Here is a 10,112-nt window from a genome sequence, read left to right as displayed (position 1 = left end):
TGGAGTAAATACAGTCCAAGTCAAAAACCAAAAAGTAATCCAAAAACAGGCCGACTAATTCAAAAGGGGCAGGCAAGAGACAGTAGAGAGAAACTACAAAAAACAAGGTCCTATACCCAAAAGGGCAAAACAGGAAAAAACTCAGTATACACAGTGAAACTGGAGGCAATACTTCGCAATGGTAAGAAGGAGTAGGCAGGTTTAAATACACTGGGGAGAGAACAGGGTGATGTTAATCCGGTGATGATCTGACAAACTGATTGGCTTCTTAGGGAGCTGGAGATCGATGGGGGCACGACAAATTAATCTGATGAGATTAGATTAACACATGTGATTTGTAAACTAGGAGAAGCCATGCACACCAAATATCACTTATCATCCGCAGTGGTGATCCCTAAATTAAAGTGGGATCCTATAGAGAATCCGAGAGAATATTTAGATTTATGTCAGGAAAAAAGGGTTAGATCCACAGGTCACCACTCAGGAAAAAGGGGCTACATTGGGAGTGGTACCGGAGGGCAGTGTTAGAAGGGGTACCGGCGGTAGTGAGAAAGGCTATGCAAAATAACCCGGATTTTCCTGATAGCGACTCTCAGATGTGGGATAAACATTTAGTACAACACTTATCTTTAGCGCAAGATGAGACATCTAAAACGGAGGAGGCAGATAAGGAATTAGAGAAGCAGTTGACTAGATTGCAGCTGGCAGAGGTTAAACAGAGATTGAATAAGGAAAAAAAGAACAAGGAGCCAGCTAAGTTAATGATCGCCGCGGCCCCTCAGCCGGGACCGGCGGGTGCAGAGACCCAGACTCCGCCACCGTGGGGTGGTCAGGGATACGTGACCCAATGGAGGCCCACTGGAGGAAGAGGGGCATGCGGAGAGTATTACGGATGCGGGAGAACCTGGGGGAGCAGTGGGGGTGGATGAGGGGCTTTCCGGCAGGCTACTCAGACGGGGCAAGGGTGTTATAATTGTGGACAACTGGGGCATATGGCCAGAGATTGCGGGGGACCGGTGACCTCACCTTGCTTCAACTGTGGACAGTTATGTCATTGGGCCAGAGACTGTCAGGCACCCGGCCCCCCAGAATCTGGAGGTAGGGGTCAAGGAGGATGTGGACAAGGAACTGTTCAGGCTTCTTACCCACAGGTGGCCCCAGGAGGACAATATCCAGGGAGGGAGCCGAATGGGGCCCACAATGACGGACCCCACAGGGAGGCCCTGACAACGTGACAACGGCAGATCCCCTGCTGTCAGTACGGGTCAATGAAGATGAGCTGCCATTTTTGGTGGACACTGGCGCAACGTGTTCAATGCTCAACACGAGACAAGTAGTCCATCTCTTATCACACAAAACTACCAGTGTGATGGGCTTCTCCGGAGTAAGTCAGACCCTGCCGATCACCAAACCATTATGCACCAAAGTGGGGACACAGACTGTGATGCACCCTTTCGTCTATTCACCGACAGTGCCTGTTAATCTGATGGGCCGTGATTTGCTCATTAGTTTGGGGGCTACAATATTATGTGGCCCGGAGAGACATATGGTTACGTTACCAGACGGAACTAAACTTCCTTGCTCATCAGGACTGAGAACCTCATCCCAGTATCTCATTCAGCCAGTTCAGGAACAATGGGCTGACATCTATTGGTGCCTGCTGGAACCGGAGTCCACCTGCCATACGGGAGCTCTGTCTGCATACCTCAGCTGGAAGCCTTGGATTTCCCTACTTCAACCCTACTCCCCGCCTCCTGACCCTCCTCACGTCACTTTGTATTATGACCGTCTTGGGGATGACTCCTATCAGGAGGAGTTCCGTGAGAATCTTGAAGGAGAACATTGGTATGTCATTAATAAGTACATCTACGTCGCTCCTGAGGGCGTTGCCGTGGCGGTCCAGTTAACTGAGGCTCAAGAGCCTTGGTATAGGCTGGGGAGTGAAGCGGTACCACATGTGTCATTGGCTCTCCATCCTAAAAATCAGGCGAAGGACCTGGGGCCTATGGTCCTCAGGGCTTCACGTGCGACCGATTGGGTCCCGACTCAGATACCCAATTTGTTTTTTTTATTCTGCCAGCTGCAAGGCTTATAGGATTGAAATGGATGGGATTGACCAGACCACCTTAGAGCACAGAGTTATCGCTAGACATCATGGTAGGGAACAGCTAGATCACCCTGACACTCAGGTAATGCTCAGTAATCTCCCTGATCATTCATGGGCAGACAGTCTGACAGATGTCGGACTAATGAACTGCATTCCAATAGACTTTCAGGTCCAACAGGAGAATCCCATATGGATTCACCAGTATCCTCACAAGCAAGTGGCAGAATTAGGTATTAGAGACACGATAGAGGGGCTTTTGCAGGTGGGAGTGTTAGAACCTTCATATTCAGCATTCAGCATTCGGCATATTCACCTATTCTACCGATAGAGAAAAAAGGGACTGGGAAGTATTGTACCGTACACGATTTACGGGCCATTAATGATATCCTCCTGACCCCGACTGTTCCGGTGCCTAACCCGTATGTGGCCCTGACGAATCTGGGACCCCAACATAAGTGGTTCACATGTATAGACTTAGCCAACGCATTCTTCTGTCTGCCTTTAGCTGAGCAATGCAGGCACATCTTCTCATTCACGTTTCAGGGTCGTCAACTCAGATATACTCGCCTCCCTCAGGGGTTTGCGTTATCCCCAGGTTTATTCAATCAGGTGCTTAAAGAGGCATTGGGTGAGTGCTCCTTACCACCGGACACCATATTTATACAGTACGTAGATGATTTGATGATCGCGGCTCCAACCGCACAGACATGCCTGATGGGGACTCAAACAGTACTCCAGAACTTAGCTGACCAGGGGTTCAAAGTAAGTAAGGACAAACTGCAGGTAGCCATAACTCAGGTTTCCTTCTTAGGCAGGTTTATTTCCCAGAGGGGAGCCGGCATGTCCCCCGCACATCGATCGACGATATTACATCACCCTAAGCCTGAAAAGGTTAAAGACATGCTCTCTTTCCTTGGTCTCACCGGCTACAGTCGTAATTACATTCCTGACTACGTGGGCCTTACACAGCCCCTCAGACGACTGGTTACTGAACAAGGCATGCGAAATCTCACCAACCCTCTTAATTGGACGGCAGATGCCGAAAAGGCCTTCGTGGCATTGAAACAACAATTGGCTCAAGCTGCGGACCTCAGCACTGCAGACTACGCTTTACCGTTTCTTCTGGATGTTTCAGAAACAGAAGCGGTTAGTAATGGGGTTCTGTTTCAGAAAAAAGGGGGGTGAGGAAAGTGCTTATGTATGCTAGTGTGTTACTCGACCAAATGGAGAAATGGCACCCAACGTGTACTCAGCACGCAGTGGGAGTGGCAAAATTGATTCAGAAAACGGCCCATTCAGTCATGGGGCACCCATTCCATGTACTAACAACACATAGTGTTGTAGCATATGTGAACTCACAAGCATTTACACTTACTTCACTGTGACAGCAGCGACTCAGCAAAATTCTGAATCAACCACACATCACATACACACCTGAAGGTGTCAATATGGCCGACCGCATGGGCAGAGGGCAACCACATGAATGTGCAGCCGAAGTGGCCAAATGTGAGAAGGTAAGGCCAGACTTAAAGGCAGAAGCAATTCCAGGGGCAAAGAAAATGTTCACAGACGGTTGTTGTTTTAAACATCCGACCCGAGGGCTCGTAGCAGGATATGCAGTAGTGGAACCAATATATGTCAGGACAGAGGAGAACAGCGGGGACTTTGCGGTTAAAAAAGCTGAAAAACTGGAGGGAACCCAGTCGGCCCAATGAGCGGAACTGATGGCGGTTATTGAGGCTCTCCGGATGAGTGCAGGTGAGTCAGTAAACATACGGATTCCGCATATGCCGTCGGGGCAGCCCATGTGGAATTAGGGCAGTGGATAAGGGCTGGTTTCGTCACAGCATCCAACAAACCAATTAAACATGAGAAGGAGATGAAGGAATTGGCGGAGGTGCTACTCTTACCACATCGGGTGGCAATCATTAAATGTAAAGGACATGACACCGGAGATACACTAGTGGCAAGAGGGAACCAAGCAGCAGACCAGGCAGCTAAACAAGTGACGGGATATCAGCCAACCCTTAACCTGGTCTGTGTGGAATTGGAGCTGCAGGCGACATCAGGGGAGGAGAAATTGAGAGAGCTGCAGGAAAAAGCTTCACCGCAGGAGAAGGTGGTGTGGGTGGCAAGAGGAGCCAATGGGAAAAGCGGGGTGTGGAGAGGACCGGATGGAAAACCGATCTTACCCCCAGAGACGAGAAGGGCAGCATTGGAGGAAGCCCATGGGGTGGGGCATGTTTGGGTGACCCAGATGATGAAAAATCTGGAACATTGGTGGCATCCATGCTTGAAAGACATGGCACAAGAGGTGGTAAGGAACTGTGAAATTTGCAACAGATTTAACACTAGACCGTCAATTAGACTTGAACAGGGGAGGTTTCTGCTAGAGGCAAGGCCAGGGAGAGAGATAGTGATAGACTACACGGATATGGGGGAGACGGTGCGAGGATACAGGTACATATTGATGTGCGTGGAAGCCTACACGGGGTGGCCAGAAGCATGGCCAACCAAAAAGGAAGACGGTAATTCGGTGGTAAAATTCTTGATTAACCAGTACATACCACGACATGGGTTTCCTGAAAAAATAAGATCAGACAATGGAACACATTTTAAGAATCAGGATCTAGGAGGTAGAAATAGAATAGGGAGTGAATGGGAAATAGGTGAAAGCAATCAGTAATCAGGGGATTGTGAACGGGGCAGGTGCGATGTGAAGTCCCTAGCAGGGGTGGGCGTGTCTCCCCTGCTAGCTGGCTAGCCAACCGTGACAGAACCCCCCCCAAAGACCCCGTCAGCCTCCTGGCGCATGGCCGGCCCCATTGATGTGGCGCCGGCTTCAGAGGATGCAGCCTGTGGAAGGAGGTGATGAGGTTTTGGTCCAAGATCTGGGAAGCCAGTATCCAGCACCGCTCCTTTGGCCCGTGCCCCTCCCAGTCCACAAGGTAGTGCACCCGTGCCCTCACCTTGTACGCCAAACCCCCCTCCACCCGCATGGGGGGAGGCGGGGCACCCGAAGGATTGGATTCCTCCGAAAGAGGACCTTCTACCACCGGCTTCAGTGCCGACACATGGAAAGCCCGAGAAGCCTGGCTGTTACCAGGGAGGCCCACGTGGCTGGTGACCTCGTTAATGCGTCGTGTGACAGTGTACGGACCCTCGTACTTCGCGGCCAGCTTCCCGCGGGATCCTGCACGGCCATCTGCTGTCGAGACCCACACTTTCTGTCCAGGTTCATAGAGGGGCGTATCCCCATGCCTCCTATCCGCCTTATTCTTATAGGTGGCGAAGGCCTTCCGCAGCGTTTGATGCGCCCCTTCCCACACCCGCTCACTGCACCGACACCACGCTTCCACTGCCGGTTGATCTGACGTGGGCGGATTCCACGGATAGAGTGGGGGCTGGAAACTTAGAACACACTCAAAAGGCGTTAAACCTGTCGCTTCATGACGTAGAGAATTCTGGGCATACTCGGCCCAGGGGAGGTAAGTACTCCAAGTCTTGGGTTGGTCTTGACAAAAAGACCTCAGAAATTTACCCAGTTCCTGGTTCACCCTTTCTATCTGCCCGTTGGCCTGAGGGTGGTAGCCAGATTTCAGGCTGACTGTGATGTTTAGTTTCCCCAGCAGTTCCTTCCACACCTTTGATGTGAACTGTGGTCCCCTGTCTGATACAATGTCCTCCGGCAGTGCAAACAATCGGAAGACCTGGTGAAAAAGCAGTTCTGTCAGTTCCCAGGCAGTGGGTAGGTCTTTCAGTGGCAGGAATCTCACCATTTTTGAGAACTTGTCTACAATTACCAATACTACGGTGTTGCCTTCTGAAACAGGTAGGCCCGTTACAAAGTCTATAGTGAGGTGGGACCAGGGCCAAGGAGGAGTGGATAGTGGCAGTAGCTTACCTGCAGGTGGTGTGCGAGGTGTCTTGCTGCGGGCACATACCATGCAGGATGCCACATACCTGACGATCTCCTGGTTCAAGGCAGGCCACCAGTAGCGAGTGCTTAGCAGCTGTGCGGTATGAGTTGCCCCTGTGTGACCTGTCCCCACGGTGGTGTGTGCCCAAGCAATCAGGTCTCGCCGTTGACGGAGAGGCACAAAGAGACAGTCAGGTGGGCAGTGTGGGTGTGGATTCGCTGCAGCTGTCTTCCGGTCCAGGTCCCATCTGACTATGGCCAGAAAGCAGGTGCGGGACAGAACCGACTCTAGACTGGTGGATTGCGCTTCTGCATGGTGCTGACACAAGTGGGCATCTGCCCTCACGTTTTTTGCACCTGGTCGGTAGGTCACGTTGAATACAAACCTTGTAAAGAAGCGTGATCACCGGGCTTGCCTTGAATTGAGCCTTTTGGCGGTCTGAAGATATTCCAGGTTTTTATGGTCTGTAATGACCAAAAAGGGGTGCCTCGCTCCCTCCAGCCAGTGCCTCCACTCCTCAAATGCCAGTTTCATAGTGAGGAGTCTGCGATCTCCCACACCATAGTTCCTTTCCGCAGCACTTAGCTTCTTGGAGAAGTATGCAATGGGCTTCAATTGCCTTGCCGCTCCCTTGTGTTGGGAAAGCACTGCGCCCACTCCCACATTTGACGCATCTATCTCCACCACGAAAGGCTACCTCAGGTCAGGTTGTTGCAACACTGGAGCGGTGGAGAAGGCAGCTTTCAGCTCCGTGAAGGATCTTTCTGCCTCTGGGTTCCATTTGATCCTCTTGGTGAGGCCATGCAACAGGTCTGTGAGTGGTTTGGCTATCGTGCTAAAGGAGTCTGGGCTGTATAACTGGCATGAGACAGCCATACATTATCAGTGTGTATGGATGCATTAACCTCTAACTGCTCTCTGAAAACTTCATGCAAGTTTTTACCAACAATAGACAGAATAAATAGAGTGTTATTCACTTTATAAAAAACTTGCATGAAGTTTTCAGGGAGCAGTTAGAGGTTAATGCATCCAAACACACTGATAATGTATGGCTGTCTCATGCCAGTTATATAGCCCAGATCATAACAACAGATAATTGTATTGTGTGCAGTAAAGGTAGGTCCCAGCCAATGATATGGCCTCTTCCCATTAATTCCATTGACTGTATTGATTGTAAACTTTGTCCATTCTGGTGTTTACTATACAAAGATAGCTCACAGTTCGTTAAAATTATGAAAAATATGGCATCCTGTCAAATGTTTATTGAACAATATAACACTATTCTGTCTTGAGCCATACGGCATCACTGATGCGATGTATGGGCCAATTCAACTGTATTTCCTGATTGTTTTCATTTTACAGGAGGATCTGGGCCAAATATGAAAGATTTCACAGATTTGTGTAAGAGGATTTGGGTTGTGAATAATGCTAGTCGAATGTTTTGGGATTCTTGTTTTTTTTAATACTAGTGGTCACTTATTAGTTATACAACAATGTGTTGTACACTGTACACTTAGTACACTGAAGACTGATGGGGTGATAGTACCAGATGTTGTTTGAGTATGCGGTCATGATGAGCTGTATGTAACATTGGTAGCAGGATGGACAGATCTTTGTGCAAGAGTGATGTTAGTGGTTCCCTTTTCTGTGGTTTCTGTCCATAAGGTTGAATTAAAAAGACACAATAATCATCATATTCATAAGAGTGCACTTGCATTAGGTAGCTTTGATGATAAAATATACACAGATGCCATTGGGGTTCCTAGGGGAGTAGCAGATGAATTTAAGGCTAGAAATCAGATTGAAACAGATTTTGAGTCTTCCTTGTTTTGGTGGGTTAGCATTAATAAGAATGTTGACTAGATCAGCTATATTTATTATACTTTGTCCTCTGAATTATGTAAAGCTGCTTTTTGATAATGACTGTTGTGGAAAATGCTATATAAATACATTTGACTTTGAAATAAACTTGCCTTGCCTTGATGGCTAACCTCAAGGCACATCAAGCTCAATAAATCACCCATAATATGCATACATTCAAACATGACTATTCTTAAAGTATACAGTAATGACAAATCTATGTAATGATGTAATGTTAACAATGTAGCCAGACACTTGTGGGTAAAAGTTGAGGCAGGTTTATTGTCAGAAGGGCAGTCCAAAATTGTAGTTATAGACAAAGCAATGGTCAACACCAGCATCATGATCACAGTGAGAGGACAGTCTAAGAAACAATAGATCAAACAAAAGGAAGGTCTATGTATGGTTATGGTGCGTCAGGGGAACACCAGGACAAGAGGAGAGCAGCATGCACAGTCTGCACCCTCCCCTCTCTGTGTGTGTGTGTGTGTGTGTGTGTGTGTGTGTGTGTGTGTGTGTGTGTGTGTGTGTGTGTGTGTGTGTGTGTGTGTGTGTGTGTGTGTGTGTGTGCATGTGTGAGAAAGCTGATTTTGAGCAGCTAGAGATCAACCAACTTCTACCGGTTATGCTAAGATCTACAAATATACAGGAAAGATTCTACTGAGTCATGATGTTCTACTCACGGTCAAGATTTTACATGAACAAGAAGAATGTTATTTTTAAACCTGGACAGGAGATTTCAACCTGATATGCACATTGTGACAATGCTGGGTGTAAAAACAAGACGACTGATCAGGGGTTGGGGCGCACCTCAGCATAGTTCTTGATGACTTGAGAAAGGCGGATGAATTTATGTCATCAGTTTTGGATTTGAAGTCCTGCCAGAGGTACTCAGGTGACAGGATCTTGGTGGGTTTGTTGTACAGGAAGTATTTGTTCAGGTGAGACTCCTCCTGCCACGCTGCTTCAATAGAAATGGCCTTGTCCACGTCCAGCTGTATGCGGCTAGTTTTAGTGAGTTTGTGCACCTCTTCCACTCGACCACCAATCACTGCACCACCACAGTAATAATCTCCCATCCCCTGAGGAATGTAGGCCTGTGACTCAGGCCTCCTCTCATATGGGAACTCATCACGTGGTGTACTGTAATAACCAGGGTGTATCACAGCAACAATATCACCCAGATTCTCCGCCCAAAGGGAGCAATAAAGTAGAGAAGCAAGAAAATCACTAAGACATCAAACAATGAGTAGCTAACAAGACTTAAATACACAAGGAAATCCCAGGACAAGGAGGAACACCTCTACACAATTAGAGATGGAGAACGGAACATATAACAATCACTAAAATCAGGAACAAAACAAAATCATACGGATGTCATTACCATGGCGATGGTAGTGCTAGAGGGGGAAATGTGACAACAGAATCACACTTATTGAAACACTGGATAAAGAAATCAGTAAAACCTAGTGGCCATCTACCTCCAAAGCTACGAAGCTACTTATAAAATTATATCGTCTAATACTGCATAATGTAGCCATAAAATGACTAGTGATTAGGTTAATAGTTACATAATCTAAAACTGAATTTAGTTATTGTTTCTGTACATCTATAGGTTATAACTTCCATGTAAAATAGAGAATATTATTGATACTTGTTTGGCATTTTGGTAGTGATCTATTGCTAATGGTAGCTAGCTGTTTTGCATGCTAATACACGGTAATGCTGGTGATGTAATGGTAAAAAGCTGTTTTATTCTAGGAATCAATTCTAATTGTGAGATGGCATTGGCAGGATAAATATTTTTGCTTCCATTTGCAGAGTGAAAGACCAGTTTGACTACCTGGTAACATCACAGAGGTTAGAAACTTTATTGCCAAAGCTTTTTTAACATTGCACTTTTCTTGCAATAATGTTCATCATCTTTAATCTGATTTCAGTAACATTTTTAATCTATATAGCAAAAATAAATTCTGGTTTTGTAAAATATACATAAATGTAAAATTACAATCCTGGCAGCAATCAGACATTTTTCAACATTAAAAATTATACATTTTTCAGCATTTAAAATTAGACATTTTTTAACATTTAAAATGAGAAATCTTTCAATATTTTCAATTAGACATTTTTTTTTACTATGCTCATGGCCATATTCCAGCTAAAGCTAGACTCTCCAAATGTCATGCCAACACTTTTTTGTCATTAAAGGTAAAACGATCTCCTCT

The 10,112-nt window shown here is 46.8% G+C and overlaps 1 protein-coding gene and 1 pseudogene across 1 annotated transcript in view; one reads left to right on the top strand and one right to left on the bottom strand.

Annotated features, from left to right (window-relative positions):
- Positions 1 to 1,369: 1,369 nt before the first annotated feature.
- On the top strand, positions 1,370 to 4,871 carry LOC118241523 (uncharacterized; annotated as a pseudogene).
- A 4,863-nt stretch (positions 4,872 to 9,734) lies between these two features.
- LOC118241524 (globoside alpha-1,3-N-acetylgalactosaminyltransferase 1-like) overlaps positions 9,735 to 10,112 on the bottom strand; it is a 6,136-nt gene continuing 5,758 nt past the window's right edge. Inside the window, exon 7 of the mRNA XM_081720134.1 lies at positions 9,735 to 10,112. This exon is cut by the window's right edge and continues 1,073 nt beyond it. The gene's annotated coding sequence lies outside the window, so the exon portion shown is untranslated.

This window comes from Electrophorus electricus, chromosome 8 (assembly GCF_041902795.1).
Source record: "Electrophorus electricus isolate QZ-2024a chromosome 8, ASM4190279v1, whole genome shotgun sequence".
In the NCBI taxonomy this organism is placed as follows: Eukaryota; Metazoa; Chordata; class Actinopteri; order Gymnotiformes; family Gymnotidae; genus Electrophorus; species Electrophorus electricus.
This window is presented reverse-complemented; position numbering and strand designations above follow the sequence as displayed.